Genomic DNA, 23,565 nt, shown 5'->3' on the forward strand with positions numbered 1-23,565 from the left:
ATGTGACTCCATCCATGGCAAAAATGCATATACATGCCACTAAGCCTGGTTTGGTACACCAGTGACCTGCATACCAGACTGCAGGGGTTGTTAATATCTTAATCCATGTAAGGAACTGCCTTGGAAGAACAATGAAGTATGTACAAATACTCATCTTTGAAAAGGCCCATTTAAATCTGATATGTGCAAGATAATGATGTATTCTGAACCCATCCTTGAAACAAATATGGTAATTGCAATCTAATTATCTGATTGTGAATTCCAAACTGTTTAAATGTTTCATCAGTATCATGAAAGGGAAACTGCAACTCCTGAACCTTGCCACTTAAGAGCTAGTATATTACATCCTCTTTCAAATTTTTCTTTCTCGTATTGACTATTGCATGAGTAGGGGTTGCAGGAGCAGGCTCTTGAGACTATTTACATAATTTACACCACGCCCTCCACACCTAAAGCTATCAAGCAAGAATTCTATTAGTCTTTATTGTGCCATCCCATCGGGATACTGGATCATGTATTAGAAATTATGCCTCTAAAATACACAAGTGTAGCAATACAGTATATCCTGGATATGTCCGTTTTAGCTAGGCATTTGGACACATTCCAATATTCACTGCCTAAACTGATAATTTTGTATAACTATCCCAGGGACACTTAAAAGACACAAAGTCCAGACTCGTTGATTTATTCCAAATCTCATCCTCCTTAGTTGTCAGTTAATTTATAATTTAACTGCAAGTGTTTTAGTTATCAAATGTAGTTAACCATTTTCAAAGACTGATGGGCGTGACTTCCAGCTCATTCCTCTCAATTAATACTGTGAAAAGAATATAATTGTTTCTTTAAACTATAAAGGATACATAGGATATCAGACTCATTGTGACCTAGTACAAGGATTTTAGTATTTAATTTTGTGATAGACTGTACATACCCAGGAAGTATTCACTTAAACTCTAGCACTGATGCTTTATTGTTTTTGTTTGTTTGTTTGTTTGTTTTGTTTCACCACTTGGAGCAGCAAAAAAGCTGGAGTTGGCCTTGACTGGAGATCTTTCTGTTTGACTTCAATGGGCTTTTGAACAGGCTCTGTGTATATATCCTAACTCATAGCTCCTTATTCATGTTTCTGCTCTTTCATACATAGATTTTAAGGTTAGAAAGGACCACTAGATTATATAATCTGACCTCTTGAATAGCACAAGCCATTAAATTTCATCCAGTTACCCCTATATTGAGCCCAATACCTTGTGTTTGAGTAAAACATATCTTTCAGTAAGGCATCAATCCTCATTTGAAGACATCAAGAGATGGAGAATCTGTCACTTCCCATGGTAGCTTGTTCCAATGGTTATGTACTCTCATTGCTAAAATGTGTCATATTTATGATGCAAAGCTTAGAAATTAGTCTGATGCTATTAGAAAAGGTAACCTTCACATATTTCAAAGATTCCTCAACTTAACCAATGTGGGAGTAGGACTGGACCCTAAACACTGAATAGCTGAAAGACCACGCTAAGCAGGACACATGTCACAGTTGGAGGACTTTCCTATCTCTGAGCATTCTGAGTGCTGCAATTCCAGTGATAAATGTTGTTCCTTTACTTCTCCTAGAATGGAGCCACATGATTCTCTCACTCTTACACCCTCGGCTGCATCACCCTGTGCTCAACTCTACTTACTCAGCAGATACAGCTGGGTTCAGCATCTGCAGTTCTTAGGTCCCATTTAAAACCTATGTTCACTGGTGAATATAATGACTTCTTAAACCAGGGTATTGGTTCCATCTAGGAATAAAATGCAACATAAGAGGAAAAGGATTTTAAAATAATAGCCAGTCTATATGACTGTCTCTTTTACCTAAAGTCTTGCCATGCTGTGATGGGAGCCTAGGAAGGGCTAATTTTTCCATATTCCCAGCAGTGTCTGTCAGTCAATTTTCCTGAGCAGCTCACAAACAGTGGCCCCACCTTTGATCTGTTCGTTGCTAGCATTGGCAAAGCAAGCTGCACTGGTTGGTTGGAGCCCAGAAGGTAGAAGCTTCACATTTAATAGCTCAGTTTTTGTCTCTTGTCCAGTTTGAAGAGTTTACTAGTAGGCATCTGAGCTTGAGTAATTGTTTTGCCTTCCAGTTTGTTTCCCAAAAGCCCTGTTGCACTAACCTAGCATAATCATACAATAAACACTCCAACATTTAATTCATTATGGCATACAGTAACTATCCTGATAACCAGGTCACACACAGTATTATTAATTACAGAGCAGCCCCACTTCTACCACAACATGATGGTTCCAACTTTCAAAATCAAGACCTGAATTGCATGTGTATTTTCCTAAGTCACCCACAGATGCAAAGAGTCTAAGGATATAATCCTGGCTCCACAGAAGTCAATGGGAGTTTTGCCACTGACTTCAATAGGACCCAAATCACCCTAAGACCCCCATCCTGCAAACATGTACTCATGAGAGTAACTTTACCATTGAGAGTAGCCCCAGTGAATGTAATGAGGCTGCATGTTAGCAAAGTTAAGCATGTGTGTAAGTGTTTGCAGATTTGAAGCCTAACTGAGTAGCTTGAAAAATTGGATCTATAGATCCTATGAAGTCTAACCCTGCTCAGATAACAGGCTCAACCCTGTTTCCTGACTGTGGTATCCCATAAACCTCAAAGTCAAATTGGAGCATGAAAATGACATTTAGATAGGGAAGGAGGTGCCCTATTTAAGTTTAGTGCATGGATCTGAATATATATTTTACTGTTATAAGTTAAAGGATATATAGCCATTCTACAATGCGCTGATCATGAACATGTGATAAAATAGTATTTATTTTTTTAAAGGGCCATTGAAAACTGCAAAAAATGTACAAAGCAATGAATATTCCTCCAAATTTGTAATCATGAAAAGCCAAATGCTGCCTTCCTTAACACTCACAGGTCTCCATTTACCTTAGTGCAATTGTTTTTTATAAATATTGACTAAAAAATCTCGTGAAGAATTTTGGTGTAATTTGAAGATTGGGTTTGTTTTGAACACCGAGAAACAAAATAACTTTGAAAAGTCAAAATTCTGGGTGAAACTTATTTTTGATCTGATTTACTGCTGGCATAGCCACTGATGCCAGTAAAAGATATTAACTAATCCACCTTGTCTCTTTCATATGTGGGGACCAACTCCGCAGCTTCAACACTGCAAAAATGGATGCCAAGAACAAATATCTGAAAGGAATACATGGAGAAAGTCACCAGATTTTTCTGTTCTCTGTGGAGGGTTGTGTGTGGGGATGAAGAAGATGCCACCAGCAGATAAGTAATTTAGAGCTTTGGCTGCTGGAAACTGAGGGGTATCAGTAAAGACACAACTGGGTAGGTAACCAGTGGAAGAGCTTTGTTGTGAATTCCCCCCCATCCCCAGGAAAATCTTGTTACAACTATGTAGCAATCTGATTTCTATTCTGAAGGTAAAGCGACAGGGAAGGATAGACACTTTTCATCTAGAGCCCTTAAATGTGTGTAAGATCCCAACATTTTTAATTTAGCAGTGAATAACTTCTCAAATATATATTCTTATAATTGGTCCTTTGTATTAGATCTACTCAAAATCTTTCAGATAAACCTCACTTGAGGTTACTAGGATGAGCTAGTTTTAGAGTTTTAGAGACTATGTGGCAAAAAAAAATTCAAAACATATTGGACTTTTTTTTGTGTGGAATCCCATACCTGAAAACCTTGTCTCAATACTTCAAATTGGAGAAAATCTCTGCTACCTACCAACTGCACATGCACACTTAGAAGTGGAAGTTATATTTTCTTTGGGAAAGGACACAAAATTAGGGAAATAACTAAGAGAAAGCATGTTTTAGCTTTAACTGTGAAGAGGTTGAACATATAGGCTATGTCCACACTGGAAAGAAAAATCCATGTGTCATGGTATAATTCTCCACTCTGAACCTTAGCGTCCAAATGATGGGGTACCAGCATGAATTCCTCTAAGCGCAATTACCAGCTTAGAACCTGTAGTGCTGTTACCAACCAGGAATTCCAGTGCCTGGTACGCTCTGGTCCCCCTCAAAACCTTGCCCGGGACCCCCAAGACCCAGACCCTCTGGATCTTAACACAAGGAAAGTAAACTCTTTCCCTCACCGTTGCCTCTTCCAGGCTTCCCCTCCCTGGGTTACCCTGAAAGATCACTGTGATTCAAACTCCTTGAATCTTAAACAGAGAGGAAGTGCACCTTCCCCCCTCCTTCTCTCTCCCCCTCCCAGACTCTCCCTGAGAGAGACAGTAATCCTAACACAGAGAGAAATTAGCCTCTCTCTCCCCCTTCCCTCCTATCTCCCCACCAATTCCCTGGTGAATCCAGACCCCATGCCCTGGGGTTTCACACCAGAATAAAAAAAAACAATCAGGTTCTTAAACAAGAAAAAAAATAATTAAAGAAAGAACAAAGGTAAAAATTATCTTTGTAAATTTAAGATGGAATATGTTACAGGGTCTTTCAGCTATAGACACTGGGAATACCCTCCCAGCCTAAGTATTCAAGTACAAATTAAAATCTTTTCAGCAAAATATAAATTTGAACTCCTTCCAGCCAAATACACATTTGAACTCCTCCTAGCCAAATACACATTTGCAAATAAAGAAAACAACCATAAGCCTAACTCGCTTTATCTACCTAGTACTTACTATTCTGAACTTATAAGAGCCTGTATCGGAGAGATTGGAGAGAAACTTGGTTGCACTTCTGGTCCCTCTGAGCCCCCAGAGTGAACAACAACCAAAAACTAACAGCACACACAAAAACTTCCCTCCCTCAAGATTTGAAAGTATCCTGTCCCCTGATTGGTCCTCTGGTCAGGTGACAGCCTGGCTTACTGATCTTGTTAATCCTTTCCAGGCAAAAGAGATATGAAGCACTTTTGTTCTATTAACTCTTACTTATCTGTTTATGATACCATGGCATGGAGTCAATCAGCTTAGTCTCACTGGACTCAGGCTGTGGAGCTAAAAATAGCAGTGTGGGGCTCAGAAACCTGATAAGGGGGAATGGTATCAGAGCCTGAGCCCCAGTCCGAACCCAAAAGTCTACGCTGTTATTTTTAGTCCAGGAGCCTGAGCCCCAGCCAATTGACCCAGGCTTGGAGACTCAAAGCTGTGAGTCTTTTGCAATATAGACATATCCTTAGTGTCTAATATGCTATTGGTCAGTACCTTGCAAGGTCATTTGCACCCATGCAAAGAGAGTGCAAACTGGGTGTAAAAGCCTGTCACATGTGAATGGTAGTGTCTTACAGTCTCTTTGCACTCACTCTGAACTGGTGCAAATAACTGCATGTGGCACAAACAGTGAATCAAACCTATATTTCCCACTCATATGTAAAATAAAGACTATGATTGTAACATCAGTCCTGATTCACCATTTCATGCCATTTTATGCCATTTTACATTATTATTCACAAGTAATAAAAGTAGTTACTCCCATTTTATGCCATTTAGCTTAGTTCACTTGTCCTGTTTTTGATGTCAATGGAGTACCACCAGTGTAAGGCAGGAATAATGCAGTGGTGAATCAGACCAACTGTTTCCCACATTATATTGATAACTAGAGCTGGCTAGAAAGTTTCTGGCAGAATGTTTTTTTTCCCACTGAACAATGCTAGTTTGTTGAAAAGCAAAACATTTCATAGAAATGTCTTGATTTTGACAAAATTTTTAGAAAAATCCACAGCATAATGGAGCATTCCAATAAGGAAAGAAAAGGTTCAGTTTCAAACTTTTTGGAACAGAATATTTGATTTTTCCAGTTTGAAACTTTTTATTAATTTTTTTTAATTATATCATAATATAAAGAAGTCATAGTTGGGATGAAAGCTTTTAATGTTATTGAAGTGAAATGTTTCAGTCTACCAGAAATAAATCTATATCTATATTTTAATTTCACTTCACAGGAAATTTCAAAATATTTTGCTTTCATTCTATTTTGGAACAGAAAAGCTTGAATACGGCAGAAATTCCTCCCAAATAGACAATTCTTTTCCCAGCCAGCTTTACATACTTTTATTTTATTACTTGTGAATAGTAATGTAAAATGTAGTAATGTAGAATGACATTTAAAAATAACATTGTTTAGTTCTTCACCTAGCCTTATTTTATAGCATACAACAGAAATCCAGCACAACAATGATGGATATTATTATATATAATTACTTATAATGTATTTTTAATTCTTACCTGGTAGTCTTATATCCCAGACAAAATCATTAAGTGTACAGTACTGTGCACAGTGTATGGATTGTGTGCATGTAACTGTACTGTAACTAGGTTATACTGTTGGTGAATGAAGTGAAAGATGTTTAACCTTTGGGTAATGCCTTTCATTTCAAAAAAAGAGAATGTCTCAAAGTGCTAGTGAATTATCGGAAGTTTCCTTCAACTGCCATTGTTTTGTTATTTCTGAGCCCCCATTGAAGTCTAATGGTACAACAGTTAGAATGTTACTCAATCCCACAACAGCCAAATGGATTATCTTACTGTTTCCACAGCTGCAGGGTATTAAATGCTGACTGCACCCAATTCTGTGATCATTGTTCTGTGTCTAACTGCACACTCAGTCAAGTGTTAGATCTACTGCTGGCAAAGGCATCTCCTTCCTCTAGGCTGTTGGACTCTGATAAGCATGTCCTCTTATTCTCCAATTATCTGCCCATCAGCCATGAGTGCTTCTTATTGACTATCACTAACCTCCTTTTGCCTTCTCTCTCTTAGAGACACATTCATACACATGAAAGAGAATTTCCTGTTTGGGAGCCTAAGTGATGCTTTATTTTTTACTTTAAAAGTTGTTAACCCTGACATCTTCCAAACCTTATCTATAGTGAGAAGAAAGAAGTGTCATGTTTAGGCATAAACACAAAACTGCCAGTGGGCGTTAACCAATAATGGGGATGGGGTGGAAATAAAATGAATGAGGTGCTTCCAATCTGATTTAGCACTCGCATTAGAGTTATTCTGAGTTTGAAATACCTTTCGTTTTCTTCTTATTGTGAACTTCCAGAGAGGCTGAAAACCAGCCTGGTAATTACAGGCACAAATTCAGGTCTTTTGATACCCAATTAATTTGTCACTCAGCAAAGTCTACTCATTCCAGCCATGTCAATATGAAAAGATGACAAGGTATTTTGGTTAGGCTATATCAAAATTTGACACATTTGTTCTTTTTCCAGCTGTGTGTCAGGACTCATAACCTCAAGGAGGGGTCACCAGTATTTGCGTAGGGTGAGGGTTGGGATGGCAGTAGCCTGCGCTCAGTCTCTATTCCTGATTCCACTGGAGTGAATTAGTCTGTCAATTGTAATCAGCCTTTTTCTAATGCTAGGTGCATGTCCAATTCTATTGCAGTGATTCCCAGAATTCCTCCTTTGATGCACCGTAGGGACTGGAAGATTGGAGTCTGAGATGCATCTGAGGATGGCTGGTTAAAAGTGGTAACTCTTGTCAAGTTATAAGCTGAACTCCTAACCCTATGTAAATCAACAGCAGAACTCGTGGGCAGGGAGGGAATTTCGCTCATGTAAAAAAAGGTTGAGAACTTCTGTCATATTCTATTTGGTTTGCCTCTTAATTTATCATTTAAATGTGAACTCTGTATTTTGTGTTGTGCCAGATGACAGGCCAGCCTCTTTTCCTTCTCTTCAGAAGGAATTACCGGAGGATGGAATTATCAAGACTTTTTTTGTTGTTTTCTAAATGTTTGATTTAATTTACTTCATATTGCTATCATGGGAAAAGTGAATCTTTAAGGAGATAGCCTTTGGGGGAAGAGAGAGGAATTGGGCAGGAGAAGAATTACATGTGTAGTGGATGGCATGGAAAGTAGAGAAATGGAGCTTTGAGGCTGTCATTTTAAGTGCCGTAGAGGGGGCTGATACAGTGTCAGAGAAGCAGGTTGGTACAGTGGGGTAGGACTTTAAAGGTAAAGGCAAAGAACTTAAATTTGATGTGGGAGATGGAAAATAAAAGAAGAAAGCACTGTCCATGTAGAATAGAGACAGCAAGTGAGATCAGCAACAAGGAGGAGAATAATTTTGTTTGAAAAGGTCTGATGACTTGCTTTGGATAATTATAATAGTATTGTGAAGTGATATATATATATATTAATGGCATTGCTGTAATGGGCAATAACATAACAGCTTAGATTCCATGACACACAATACTGCAGCCTGTCTCGAGACCTTCTAAGACTAAGCAAGTTATTTCAACCCCTACTAAGCTGTCTTCATCACCCATATATAAATTAAATGGATACCAATTTTGCATGTGAACAGTCATAATTAACTTGAGGTTGAAACTCTGGCCTCACTGAGGTCAAAGACAAAACTCCCGTTTATTTCAATGGGGCCAGGATTTCACTCATGGTGACTTCTTAACCTCAGTAAGGCCTGCAAGTTCAGGTGTAGAGAGAAAGAGATTAGCGTTTTTCAGAAATGTGTCATATCTATGTTTTCTGTAGGGCTTGTAATATTCAATTGAATTGTTATTTGTGGGGTGACTCAGTTGTGATATTTTTAACTTTGGATTTCTAAGATTTGGAGGCATAATTAGTTATGGGGAGAAATGAAAAGACTTTCAGAGTCTAATTTTATAAATTACGTTATACAAGGGTCTTTTGATTTGAATAGTGGCTGAGCTACTATGATGATGAGAGCCATGTAAATACATATCAACATAGTTAAATGTTGTAAACCTGCTCCTGCAGTCCTAGTGAAGAAACCCGGATCACATTGACTTCAGTAGCATGTTTGCCTGCATAAAGTGTGCAGGACTTGTAGCTGAATATGAAAAAAGGCTGGATAATCTTAGGTCCAATAATATACTTGAAGAATGCACATGTTTGTGAGACTGAGGTAACCATCTCACATGTTCCAAGGCATAAACTGAGCGCATCAGGAGTCAGGAAGGAATTCCCCTACCCCATTGCTCAACTGGTCAGATTCATTGTCTCTTTTTCAGCCTCTCAGCATCAGTTACTGGCCAGTGCTGGAGCCAGCATAACAGAGTAAATGAACCAATAATCTGATCAGATGTGATGAATTTCATGATCCATCATTCACAACTTCATCAGCGTGTCCTGAATGACTGAAGACGTCATTAGTCACGTGACAATTCAGGGCCATCAGACTTTCCTAAAATGATGTTTAAAATATCATGCATAATCCTGAATACGTAATCAGAATTGATGACCCCCAATCCTGCAATGAGTTCCACATGAGCAGACCCCCTGTATCCATGTGGAGCCCCAGTGAAGTGGATGGATTGACCTGTGGATGCAAGATGAGTGCCAGTGTTTGCAGGGACTTGGAACCAGATTTTCAAAGATATTTAGGCACATAAAGAGGCAGGTAGGCATTGTCATGGTTCCTTTAAGGGGAATCAGGGTCCATCTTGCCCAGGATTGCCTTCTGAAGGCCCACCAACTGGTAATTAACTGCCCAGGTGTCCATTTAATAGTTAATTGTCAAACAAACACCTGGATCTAATAAAAAGATTACTTTAACTGTCAGAAAGGCACTCCCAAGACGACAAGAGGCTCTTGAGAAGAGGAGTTCCCAACGGAGCTAATCAGGAGAGCTTACTGGAGTAGAGAGCTTTGAAGATGCATTCCTAGAGCAGAGAGCTTACAGGATGGTTCTCCTGGAGACAGGGAATTTTCTGATGAGTCTGTCAAAGCATGCAGCCTAGGGGCTGCTCATAGGGATAGTAGATTTTTAAAGGGGGAGCTGCAGAAAGCAGGAAACCAGTAACGCCTGTTCTCAGGGAAAATGAATCTCCCAAAATGGCAGGAAGCCCAATCTGCACAGGAAGCTCTCTCAGGGAAGAATGTGCTTCTGGGAGGAAGGGGCTCACAGACTAAGGAGGAGCCCCAGAGGGGAAGTGGGAGTTAGATGCCTGAATACTTTGGAAGATATAGGCCTTAGTAACTTCAGCCAATTCTTCCTGAAAGGAAAAATATAATACTCTAATATCTTGGGAAATTAGATCTGCCAATTCTCCTGCATATTTCGGTCATTCTCAGATTGTTATTCTGCATCTTTTTTTTCCAGCTAGAAGCCCTATTTTTAAACCTTTCAAAACTTCTGAGAAGGAGTGAGACCTCCCATTGCTTTGCTGTTATATGCTGAATTCACTACAAGGTTTAAAACAGTATAAAAATCCTGAACATGACTTTCTTTTTAATGTCCATTTTATTATACATTTGGGCAGTTCATGAAAACTAATTATAACAAAAAGGAGTCTTCCGCTAAAAAAAATCCCCTCTTTAACCTTTAATCAACGGATAAATTGTTTCCCAACATATCACTGCTTCATCATTTCCTTGATGAGACATGGAAAGTGTGATGCTTTGAAAATTATGTCTAGGGCTAAGCAATGCTCTTTAGTTCTTATCTGAATGTATAAGAGTACTTTGAGTTCATTGATGCTTTATCAGTGTGGTGACATTCAATGGGTCAAATTCAATTCCCAGTTACAGTGGTGTCAAACTGAAGAAAATCTATTAATGTCACTGGCGAAAAGGCAACGCTAAGCTTATGTAAATATATAAAAATTAAGAGATTGACCTGAATGTGTTCTGTAGAAATTTTATAAAATTCAATATAAATTATTTTTAAAACCTATAGAATTTAGTTGTCCATAGGAAGGCTATTTGAACTGTATCCTTGATATTGAATTCTATATGACAATTTATTAAAAATATATTGATATTATAAATAGCTCAAACTCCTAAAAGAATTATATCATTCTCTAATTACATTCTATAGAACTTTTCCATAAGGGTTAACATGGATGTAGTCCCTGTGTGTGTAGTTCATTACAGAAACTAGTCTTGTGAGTCAGGGCTGTAGTACTGAATGCTTATTCAGGATTTATAGTAGTGTAACTGAGAAGAACTAAGTCCAATAATATCTTGAAATTGGGAAAAGCCTGCCACCATTTCATCTGGTACTTTTCTACCATGTAATTATGAGCAGAGATAGGAATTATTCCATACCCTTTGCAGAAGCAACATTTGCATACTGCATTGTTCTTAATCTTAACCCTATTGAAACCCCTGTTCTAAATTCACATATATAGAGATTAGATTTTTTAAAAAACCTGACTGAATTTGTTGTGTGATTTTTCAATTTAGCATTCTCTAACAACTTTTGTTCAGCTGTCTTTTCACAGCTCTCCAGTGGGGGGGAGGAGGGAGAAAATGAGTGTGGCCTTTGCCATGCTTATGAAGTCATTATCCTGTTAGGAATGACACTCAGAACAAAGATGATCAAACCCCAAAATATAGCTACAGTGAAGCCTGGCTGGAAATGTACACCTCAGCTGCTGCCATTTTTGCTAGAGTTAAAACTTGAATATAATTTGTCTTATAGAGCAGGAGGAGGAAATATTTTCTTGCATTGCAGCCTGGCCCTGCTGATTTGGGAACTGATCCTGCAAATTCTTGTTCATGTGAATGAGGACAATCTATCTGAAAACAATGAACTACCTATAAGAGAAAGGAAGAGGGCTGTGCACTACAGTTTCTAGAATTAGGACCCTGGTGAAGCAAGTGGAAACTAGGGACTCAGAATCAGATTTTGTGTAGAAGTTTGTCAAGGCTGATTCCTCACTCTGGCACTTCGAGTGCAAAAGGTGGGAGGCCGTAAGCACTCTTACTGGCCACTCCAGGCTTGTATTAAACTTCCAAGGTTACAGCTTTTCTCTGACCTTGGATTCGTAAATGCTACCACCACCCAAATGCAAAACCCCTTTGAGAGCCCAGGAACGCTCACTTGGGAATTCATTCCTGTGGGGTAGCCTCAAGCCCTCTGGGGAAGAGCTGAGAAGAAAACAAAGGAAATCAGCTGCTGCGAACAGCTAATTAAACAAAATGTGCACAAACCTCTTAGAACATAAAAATCTAATTTTGTTCTTAAAAAAAGGTAAATGTTATTAAAAAAAAACAAAAGGAAGAAAATACATCTGGGAACTTAGGCTATTACTAGATTTAAAAAGAGCAAATACAAGGATTAAGCATCAAGAATAGTTTCTTCAGGTCCAGCTTAATGGTTACAAGCAAAACAAAAGCACCTTGGGTTAGCACAGAGAAGTCCATGAGCTATAAACAAATACAAGAAGATAAACCTGATTGCGTCTTCCTGGACATTTCCTGATCTACTTACATATTTGGGGTTTCAAATGAATAGTTTCTAGGTATGATACCAAAGATTTTTCATATCTGGCTCCAAGCTTCTTACAGCATAGTTGCATCCCTGTCTGCATCTCTCCAAGAACAACAACAAATAGACAAAAGGGGAGACTTGTTTCAATTTTAAAAAGTTCTACCTTCCCACTGGCTCTTTTGGCCAGGTGCCCACTCACTTTCTTTTACCTATGCATATGGCTGGGTTCAGAAAAGGGAGCTAACTCCCTCCCCCTTCATTTATCACAAAGATCATTAAGCTTCCAGGGAAACTCAAGTGCTAAACTCCAAAACAATCTACTTTCATTTGCATGGGTTGATCCTAGGGCCTTACTCAAATTATGGACTTCACTGTACTCCCATTCTCTCACACAAGCAAAGGCTGAAATATTAGGCCTCTAACAGTATGTCTTCACAACTGTGTAAACCCAAGGTTCAAGCTCAAGCCTGACCCCTCTTCCATCTACACTCAAGTTATGCTAACCCAGGGTCACGGGACTGCATGGGGTGGAAGGTCTGAGCCTAAGTCAAGTCAGGATCAAGGGTTTAAGCCCTATTGATTTGCAGTATAAATGCAGCCCCACTGGCCTCATGCTCTGGGAGTCTGCCAAAAATATCCCACAATCCCATGGACCACCTTTTTTTGTCCTCTGGATAGTCAAGAGGGCTTTAACATGGGTATAAATGTAATCTGCTCCCACTTTTTGCTGCTAAAATAGTGCCTTAGTTTAACTGAGAATCTGATCCATGATCTTATGGCTTGTATACATAGCACTGGCAAAGCGCATCAAAGGGGTGAGATTGTAAAGTGCTCTAATATGCTGTGCTCTAACTGCCTTGTGTAGACCCTGCTGGCACACTCTAAAAGATACTTGGTCTGAAGTAATGAAGTCGACTGTGTCAACATGAACTAGAAACCTTTTAGAGCATGTCAGCAGAGTCTAAACAAGGCAGTTAGAGCACAGCACTTTACAAGTCACGTCTCTCTGGTGCACTTCACCAGTGCCATGTAGACTAGCCCTAAGCATATTATCTAGAGGCTTCTTGGTTTTTGTTTTAAAACAACGTAAGTGAACAAGCACCCTTAATTATGCAAATAGTTCCCTTGAAATGAATGGGTTTGCTTACGTGATTAACGACTACTTGTGTTAGGTTTGGTCTGAGTGCTTATAGTAAAATACTAGTACATCCTAAGTTCTGATATATCTAAAATATAAAAGCATGACACTTTTAAATGAAAATAAATTAAAAATGGGACCAGTTCACAGTATTTTGCATTTTCCTACTATTGCATGACACAGTTAATTAGTATTATGTGCAATATTCTCCCTAAAACAAGCTTTTTAATGAAAAGACTTGCTGTCATTTACTCTGCTGATGAAAAGCACCTACCCATACATGAAGTGGCTGTGCAAACAAAACATGTCTTACATTTAAATGTATATATGAACCTCAAATGTGAAAAACTTTTTCTTTCTTTGGCACTTCAAAATGCACTATGAATTTCATTTATGGGATAATTGTATAGGAAAAACACAGCATTACTGCACAGTTAGTAACTACTGTATGCAAGTTACTGGATTTGTGTGGTAAGGGACGAGCCTGAATTTCCGTCTGAATTTTGCACCTATTTCTACTGGGAATGGCAAGCTGTTTACAGTAATTCAGGAGCATCCCTGGCAGATAATCCAGTCCTGTCACTCCTGAGTGATGTATTATATTTCAGGTCACAAGAAGATACAGAAGGGAAAAAAATATCATTCCTTCCCCAGTCAGCTACAAAATTCCCCTTTTCTGTACAGTCAGTCAGATATATTTACATTTTGTGTGTTAGAATCTTTTTAACTTTTTTTTTTAAAGTCTAGCAATGTGTCTTTGTGCCTGGGCTTTGTACTGTTTCAGTGGTGCTTGCTGCATGGATATAGGTAAAAGACAGTTGAAGAACACTTCTTAGTCATATTAGTACTGCCTAATATAATACCTGATTAGTTGAAGAAAATGTTACAATGCTGATGGCAATTCTGATAGATGTATTTTTTAAGAACATATCTTGTTCTTTTCTTTAAACTGCATCATATATCAAGAAGAAGAAGAATTCAATTCCCTAGGGGTAGTGTTGAGGAAAGGAGTATATACGTTGTGTTATTGATCTCACCTCCAGTGAGCAGTGAATTTGTTTTAAGCCAAGTACTTGCCAGTTTGCTTATGTAATCTGCAGATATATACATAAACAAAGAAACTTTCCTGTCAAGTTTACCTAACCTAGGATGCCAAAACCTGTCACATCAGTTCATTAAGTTCAGATCCCTCTGTTGGTACTGAGATGTGAATTTGCAATCAGTGAATACGGAGGGAGGAACATGACATACTAGCGCTTTGAGTCAATGCACCACTTCTTTTATTTTCTTAAATGTAAGGACTGAATAACTTATTTCATTAAATATTATGGTGCAGAAAACTTTGAATCTCTATATGCATATTCTATCTGTACATACATATTAACTTTTGATGTACCATTTTAGGCAATTTTTGCAGAGCTACAGATACAGATTTTCATTAGAGCTGCAGCAAGTTGTTTGCTGAGATTTGAACTCTGAAGGACAAGCTCTTCTAGAGTTACTTTTAAAAAATGTTTAATTATTATTGGGATGGTGGATACATTGATTCAGAAAGGAAAGGAGGGGAAGAATATATCTTTGAGGTCATGATCTCCTGTGGTTAGCTTACTGAGCCAATGAAAAAAGGGGAGGGAAAGTTCCCAGCAGCCCTATAGTCAGGCAAAAGTAAAGGGGAAAAAAAAAACAAGAACATTTTTTGTTGTTTTGGTTTGATCTGGACTGCACGTTAATATGAAAAAAAAAATTTAAGTAGACAAAATGGCACAGAAAGTTTATGGAATTTTACAACTTTTTTCCCCTTCATATTGAAAACCCTACATTCTTCACTGGCTGTGATAGTGACATTTTACTCTTTGCCACATTCATACATTCTCATTACAATCTCTTAATCCAGGTCTAGTTTCAGGGAAAACTCCCACTCATGTCAATGGGCATTTTGATGAAGTAAGGACTGAGGTCTCGGTTTTCACATGTGAATGTTCCCATATTGATAGTTGTGCTCAGCTCCAGTGGAAAACCCTGAGCACAGAGCACAGTGGAAAATGTCTGTGTGGTAAATAAAGGCAATGTGGGGCAAGGACCTGAGGGACCTGAGGCTGAAGATCAAATCAGCACTGTATACCAAAAACAGGATAGAAATTGAAGCATAAATCAAGAATACCAAAAGAAAGTTCCAGTAAGGCCTCACTACACACCACATATACTTCTAGAACAATATTATTTCATTTGCAATTCTCATTGATTACTTTTCCATTTGATTATTTTTATATTTATTTCAATAAAAGTATTTAAGTCTGTATTTTGTTTTCAGTGTAAGTAGCCTTGTCATACATCCTGAGGGTCCTTGCAAAACTCTTTGTAGCCCTATTCTGGGACAAGAACCTTATTATCTTCTGATCAGATCAATTGGCAAGCTTATAACCCATATTATATGAACAATAATATTTAATCCCCTAAAATCAGGCAACAGCCGCAGCAGTCTACTCTGATTCTGATGGGAGAATGAAAGGCTTGGTAGATTGCTCAACTGTACCAACTGTCCAGAAAGCGTATTATCTTCAGAACTCTGAAAGCCCTTCCTTTCAATAAATGGGTAAACTTGTTTTCATTGTAAAGATCTCAATCAAGCTTCATTGAAGTCAGTGAGAGTCTTTCCATTGACTTTAATAGGAACTGGATCAGACACAAAGAGAGCTTGCCTGATAGGTGATACATATGCAATTTTTTTTATATACAAGCTACAAGAGTAAGGGTATAATTTCCTGAAACTAGAAACAAATAAGAATCACAAACTTTTCCACCAGGAAAAATGAATCTAATAATTTTAAAAGGTTTGGACTATTAAACTGGATTTGTACCCAGTGCAATTAAACATTACAGTCATTCAGTCATTGTGCCTTGGATGTGGGATAAATTTTTTTTTAAAGTGGGAAACAAAAAAGATTATACAGGCTTTAGAGGGAATCACTTGTAAACACAACAGATCTAAGGTTCTTTCATCTTCATCCCAGCAAATCTCCGGCCTGGACAGGACTGAGATGTGGTAAAGCTCCTCCTGCTTGTAAAACAGTCCTCATCTTCTGAGCATGGCATGAAAAGACAGAGTCGAAGCCTGGTTCTCACTTTAACTCTAGTGCTGTTGAATTCTGTTGAAATAAATTAAGCTGATTAGATTTAAGGCTGATTCATTACGTCTATGTGGACTCGCTCTTGGGGAAGCAGATTATAAACTGGGCACAACTAAACTGTAATATACTTTTATTCTTTGCTGTAGTATTTAGTTGCGCAATACACATTTCATTTTGCTAAATTGGGCGGGTGTTGCATAGATACTAAAGCTGCACAAAAAAATTAAAAGAAACAACTCATCCCATAATTCTATTTTAAAATATCGTTAAATGTATTGACTATTTACTATGGCACTGCGATGCGTGGGAAGAACCCCAGTTTCTGCGTCAAGCCCCATTGCTTTGTATGGACATAGGGATCTATCCCCACTGATGACCCATGGGATCACCATGCAAACAGCACTGAGGATGCGGACACAATATTGCTCTTTAGTGCCTTCTCTTTTGCATGCATGTGATCTTGTTCTTAAAGCATTACAGAGAACTGTTTGTGAAAGGTTGAAGAAAGCTAATTGTTTGAGTTGTCATTATTTCCCCGGCCAGGTTATTGACAGATCTTGTGGCCTTTCAGGGTTCCATAAAGCAGATCTTCCAGTGTAAGAGAGAAAGGAAATTTCACTCTCCAAAATGTCTTTTCATACCATTTCCCTCCCCCACTCCCACACATCTCTCCATAAACAAAGGTCTGCTTACCCCAGCAGTGGATAAACATGGAATGTCATGCCTAGATCCACAGAGGCAGGAGCTGTGTTGGCTGGCTGGTTACCTCTCTGTGTAGTTCTGCTGGATTCCCCTCCCTTGTGGCAACTTTTCTCCAGGAAAAGATGTATTACTAACCAGGTCCTACTGTGTCTCTTCAGCAGCTGCTGTGGAGGGAAATCTACAGGAGTTAGTGTGGTTTCTGCAGAAATCTCTGGCCTGGATAGGGCACAGCAATATGGAGAGATAGGTTCTGTCCACACTGGCAAGTTTCTGCTCAGTAAGGCAGCTTTCTGCACTGTAACTCCCAAGGTATACACCCTGCCAAGCCGGTTAGTGTGCGGAAACTGCAAAAACCACCCCAATGAGAGGTGTAGAGCTTTCTGCTCAGGGACTACAGTGCTGTGGTGCCAGTGTAGACAGTGTGATCGATTACAGCCACTGTGATTGGCCTCTGGGAAGTGTCCCACAATGCCTGTACTCATCTCTCTGGTCATCAGTTTGAACTCTACTGCCCCACCCTTAGGTGACCAACGGTCATCCCTACCCCATAAATTCCTTTGGAAATTTGAAAGTCCCATTTGTGTTCGCTTGGTGATGCATGCAGTGGTCTCATGCCTGCTCCATGCACCAGGCGATCCCCTGTTTGGAGAAATGCCGAGCTGCTGGACCTCACAGGCATTTGGGGAAAGGAAGCTGTGCAGTCCCAGCTGTGTTCCAGCTGTAGGAATTATGTTACCTACAGACAGATTTCACAGTTCATGACAGAAAGGGGCCGTAACCAGGACACACTGCAGTGCAGTGTCAAAGTGAAGGAGCTGCAGAACGCCTATTGCGAGGCATGGGAGGGAAACCACCACCCACAAGCTGCCAGTCCAACAAAGAACTGGACGCAATACTCGTTGGTGACCCCCACCTCCACTGCGAATGCCCCTGTGGATACTTTGGTGGCTTGTGTTCCAGTCTAGAGTGGACCAAGTGAGGAGGTGGAAATCTTGGACAAATATCTGGAGGGGGACTGAGAGGTAGAGTATGACTTGGAGGTCAGAGATGCATGCAGCCAGGACTCTTCTCTACCTGGAGGAGGCTATCCAGTCACAGCTGTTGGAGTTTGGAGATCCTTCCTTCTCCCATCCCCCACAGCGCTGCTGTGTTTTTTTGTCTCCTCTGGTTGTTGTTTTTTAATAAAAGAATTGTCTTGGTTTGAAAGCAATCTTCATTCCATTAATTGAAAGCAAACAGCCCTTCAAAGCAACAGGCAATTTTCTTAAACCTTCACAGTGCATCGTCTGCACCAATCACAATCACCTCCTAGCATTACAAGCACTGCACCCTTGAGCACAGCAACAAATATTAGTGGCTTTTCGCTTCAGATTGATGCCTCAAGGCATCTCTGATCCTTATGGTCCCACGCTGTCCCCCTCTAATAGCCTTGATCTCTGGCTGATCAAATTCAGCCTCCAGGCACTAAGCTTCTGAGGCCCAGCCCTGAGTGAAGTTTCACCTTTCCTTTCACAAATATTATGGACAGTACAGCAGGCAGCTATAAGCATAGGAATATTGTCGTCGGCCAGGTCCAGCCCCCCCATATAGGCAGTGCCAGCAGGCCTTTAAACAGCCAAAAACACACTCAACAGTCATTCTGCATTTGCTCAGTCTGTTGCTGAACCGCTTCTTGCTGCTGTCAAGTTGCCCCATGTATGGCTTCATAAGCCACAGCATTAAGGGGTAGGTAGGGTCTCCCAGGATCACAATGGACATTTTGACTTCCCCTACTGATCTTCTGGTCCAGGAAAAAAGTCCCTGCTTGCAGCTTCCTGAACAGGCCAGTGGTCCAAAAGATGTGTGTGTCTTGCACCTTTTTGGACCAGCCCATGGTGGTCCACAAGCACCTGAAGAACCATAGAGAAATATGCCTTCCGATTAATGTACTCGGTGGCTAGGTGGTCTGGTGCGAGAATTGGAATATGCATGCCATTTATCAGCCCTCTGCAGTTAGGGAAGTCCATTTGTGCAAATCCATCCACAATCTCACACACGTTGCTCTTTCGGAGCAGGATGTGATTAATGGTCCTGCACACTTGCATCAACACAAGGCCAACGGTCAACTATCCCACTCCAAACTGGTTAGCATATATTGGTAGCAGTCTGCATTAGCCAGCTTCCACAGTGCAATCGCCACTCGCTTCTCCAGTGACAGGCAGCTCTCATTCTCGTGTCCTTGCACTGCAGGGCTGGGGTGAGCTCATCACACAGTCCCATGAATATGGCTTTCCTCATCTGAAAGTTCTGCTTCCATTGTTCATCATCCCAGATGTTCATGACAATGTGATCCCACCACTCAGTGCTTGTTTCCCAAGCCCCAAAGCGGCGTTCCACTGTGGTCACCACCTCTGTGAATGCCACTGTCTGTTACAGCTATCCCCCTATTCCATTTTGTTTCTTACAGCTGTCCCCATACTCCATTTTGTTTTTGTTCTCCTCCTGTGGCTGCCCTTCCCTGGCTGTTAAGTTGTTTACCAGAGCCACTGCCCTTCTCAAAGGGAGGGCCCCTTAAGTTGCTTACCAAGAGCCATTGTCCTTCTCAAAGGGATGGCCACTTGTGCTGCGTGCTAAGTGGGACCACTACCCTGTTCAAAGGGTTAGTCCTGTTATGACCTTGTTGAACCTGGGCTTGATGTAGGGCAGGCAATGTCCAGAGCTGCAAGACCTATTGTGTTTTTAATATCCTGGGCATGAGTCATAGGCCTCATGTGCTTTTGAGTCACCTATTGCACAGGACTCTGCCCAGGCATGTCTCTGTGCTCACCTGCAGTTTTTTCCCTGTGCCTCCTCCCCTGTGACAGAGGTAGCCTATCAGGATTACTGGCGGGAAACTGCCTAAGTTTGCCTTTAAAAACAGACATTTTTGAAACAAACATCAGAAAGGTTCCTGCATTGCTGCCTGGTCTGATCAGCCAGGGGTTTTGGGGGGTCCTTTCTCTGCTCTCGTTTTATTTCTGAGCGTACCCCTGGTTTTTAAACCCCCTCCCCACGAAGAACGAATTGCTGCCTGAGAGATCTCCTGATTATCAAGACCGTACCGAGCTCTCTTCCTTCTTCTGATGTTGCTGCTGCTTCTTCCTTTGTGCTGCCTTGGGGACTGGTAAGAATTCTTCTGTGAAACTTTCCCTACTTTTATTTTATTACTTTAGCTGCTGGCTCTGTTTCCCTAGTACACAGACTCAAGCTAAACCTTGGTCTGTGTCTCAAAACCTCTCTTAAACTCCGCCGCGCTTTGCTGCAAAAATAAGCTTGTGCCGCTGCTAAGCTCTGCTCTCTGCTTTCAGCTGTATCCACTGCTGCAGCCACCATCCCTTGGCTTCCTTGGGGGCTGCCTTCGGAGCTGTATCCTGGGCACATACCACTCTGCCCTCTGTAATATAGCATAAGGTGCACCGTAGGTTTTGCTTTTTAGTTTAATAAGTCATAGTTTGCTAAGATTGTAGAGCATTCTCAAAACTACAATACCCGCACGAGGAAATAAGGAAACAGATCAACAGAGCCAGACGTGTACCCAGAAGCCTCCTACTGCAAGACAAACCCAAGAAAGAAACCAACAGGACTCCACTGGCCATCACATACAGCACCCAGCTAAAACCCCTCCAACGCATCATCAAGGATCTACAACCCATCCTGGACAATGATCCCACATTTTCACAGGCCTTGGGTGGCAGGCCAGTCCTTGCCCACAGACAACCTGCCAACCTGAAACATATTCTCACCAGTAACTGCACACCGCACCATAATAACTCTAGCTCAGGAACCAATCCATGCAACAAACCTCGATGCCAACTCTGCCCACATATCTACACCAGCGACACCATCACAGGACCTAACCAGATCAGCCACACCATCACTGGTTCATTCACCTGCACATCCACCAATGTAATATATGACATCATATGCCAGCAATGCCCCTCTGCTATGTACATCGGCCAAACTGGACAGTCTCTACGGAAAAGGATAAATGGACACAAATCAGACATTAGGAATGGCAATATACAAAAACCTGTAGGAGAGCACTTCAACCTCCCTGGCCACACTATAGCAGACCTTAAGGTGGCCATCCTGCACCAAAATACTTCAGGACCAGACTTCAAAGAGAAACTGCTGAGCTTCAGTTCATCTGCAAATTTGACACCATCAGCTCAGGATTGAACAAAGACTGTGAATGGCTTGCCAACTACAGAACCAGTTTCTCCTCTCTTGGTTTTCACACCTCAACTGCTAGAACAGGGCCTCATCCTCCCTGATTGAACTGATCTCGTTATCTCTAGCTTGCTTGCTAGCATATATATACCTGCCCCTGGAAATTTCCACCACATGCATCTGAAGAAGTGGGTATTCACCCACGAAAGCTCATGCTCCAAAACGTATGTTAGTCTATAAGGTGCCACAGGATTCTTTGCTGTTTTTAGAGCTTGTAAGTTTCACCTGCCTTGTTATAGTTTGTTGGTTTGTTGCTCTGTATAGTTGCTTGTTATAGTTTGCTTAGAATTGTGATATTTGTTGTTTTGCCTAGTCGTTGATTAAGATAGATTTAAAAAAGCCATTGCCTGGTTGTATTCTGTACCTGTTTTATTACTTTGTATAAGCTGCTTGTAATTTATATAAGTTTGATTAAGTTAGAGGATAGATAAGGTTTTTACTGCTTGAATTCGTCTTCCCTCTGTCCCAACCTCTCTCTGAACTTTCCCATGTCTGTTTTTCCCCCTCTCCAATCTCCCCCTCTGTGTACTTCTCCGTGTCTCCCTGTTGTAACCCCTTGCTGCTTCCCCCCCCCGTGTAACTTCCCAAACCCTTTGCCGCTTCTTTCCTTTTTTTTTTGGTGTAAGTTGCTTATTGACTGTACTGTATCCCATTGTGCTGAACCCCACTTACTGTACCCCACTGTTAAAACTCCCTACACTGTTCAATAAGAACCCCCCCATCAATGTCTATTGTAAACACCTTATACACCCCATCCCATCGCATTTCATCGTTAAATTCCCACCACTTCCTTTTCCCTTTAATAAATAAATTAATTGGCACCCCACCTGTATGGTAATTGCTCCCCAAGATCCCATATACCTGCAGGCAGGGACAGCCACAAGCAATCTTGTATCGTAGCTACTATGCGTGGCGAGATCAATGTCGAACTTCTCTTGCCTTTGTAGTTCAAGGAATAACTCCATTGCCACTCGTGACGTGGCAGTGAGAGCGAGCAGCATATTGGTGAACAATTCAGGATCCATTCCTGCAGACCGAAGAGGCAGAGTGCACAGTACACAAACCGTTGAAAGATGGTGCCAAATGTGGACAGAAGCACAGGGATTGCTGGGATGCAAAGCAATGCTTCACAAGGAATTGGGAAAAGACTCAGGAAGCTCTGTGACCTCTTCCGCCTTCCCACAACTCTTAGCGGCAGAAGAGGAAGAAATGCTCTGTGATATAGCTGCCCAGAGTGCACTGCTCTGAATACCAGTGCAAGTGCCAAAAGTGTGAACACGCTATTGTGCAGGCAGCTGACAGTGTATACACACAACAGTGGTTTCCCTTCAGCGCTCTCTGAGCAGTGATGTAACTCTGCCAGTGTAGACATACTCTTAGTCAATAGTCACCATTAACTTGAAACCCCATGAGTGGCAGACTTCTATATAGCACTTGCAGAGGGACCTCTGTGGGCTCCCATGGAGAGATAGGAGAGGGGAAGAGAGAGGTGTGTGTTACCATATATCCACTTCCACTTGAATCTTTTTTTTTACTTCCCTTTGAATGGAGTGTGGTAATTTTTAGCAAAGTATAACAGTATTTTTTGTGGGGAAAGGGGGACGTAGTGTCTTCCTATTCTGTATCAAGGTAGTGCAAGGTAGAAGTTATTCAGACTTGGCATTGATGTCTAAAAGTGACTTTAGTACTGTCCTTATTCTGGTAGCTGGAAGGAGATTACAGTATATAGTGTAAATTTAATGTCACCCTGGTAGGAGGTGACAGGTTAGGAATCTTGTCAGTCACTGATTTACTGCTTAACAGTAGGGAAAGGCTTTAGAACAACCCCCCCAGGATTGTCATAAACACTTCTTTATTGTCAAGATGTCAGAATACAACCCAGGGTAGCCACTAAGCTTAGAAGTGATTTATGAAAAAAGATCACCTGGAGATTATCTTATTTTTATCATTTTAAAAGGACAAGAAAAGATTATTTTCATTGAGTCTTTTTCCTGGTCAGTACACAAAAACACAAAGAGGCAATTTGCTCATAAAAGAATGATTTATGTTAAGGGAATGTTCTAAATTTCTGTTTTGTTGATAATTAGATGCTATTACTTGAGCTGATTTGTGGGACATTCTTCTATCCCAGATTTTTT

General features: G+C 40.6%; 1 long non-coding RNA gene across 1 annotated transcript; it reads right to left on the bottom strand.

Moving 5' to 3' along the window:
* Positions 1 to 1,233: 1,233 nt before the first annotated feature.
* On the bottom strand, positions 1,234 to 22,117 carry LOC115647490. The gene is made up of 3 exons (XR_003999332.1): positions 22,105 to 22,117; positions 18,087 to 18,092; positions 1,234 to 1,316 (listed from the first exon to the last, which is right to left on the bottom strand). It is a non-coding gene; the product is annotated as an uncharacterized LOC115647490 (long non-coding RNA).
* Positions 22,118 to 23,565: the final 1,448 nt, after the last annotated feature.

The sequence above is a fragment of the Gopherus evgoodei genome, chromosome 3 (genome assembly GCF_007399415.2).
Source record: "Gopherus evgoodei ecotype Sinaloan lineage chromosome 3, rGopEvg1_v1.p, whole genome shotgun sequence".
In the NCBI taxonomy this organism is placed as follows: Eukaryota; Metazoa; Chordata; order Testudines; family Testudinidae; genus Gopherus; species Gopherus evgoodei.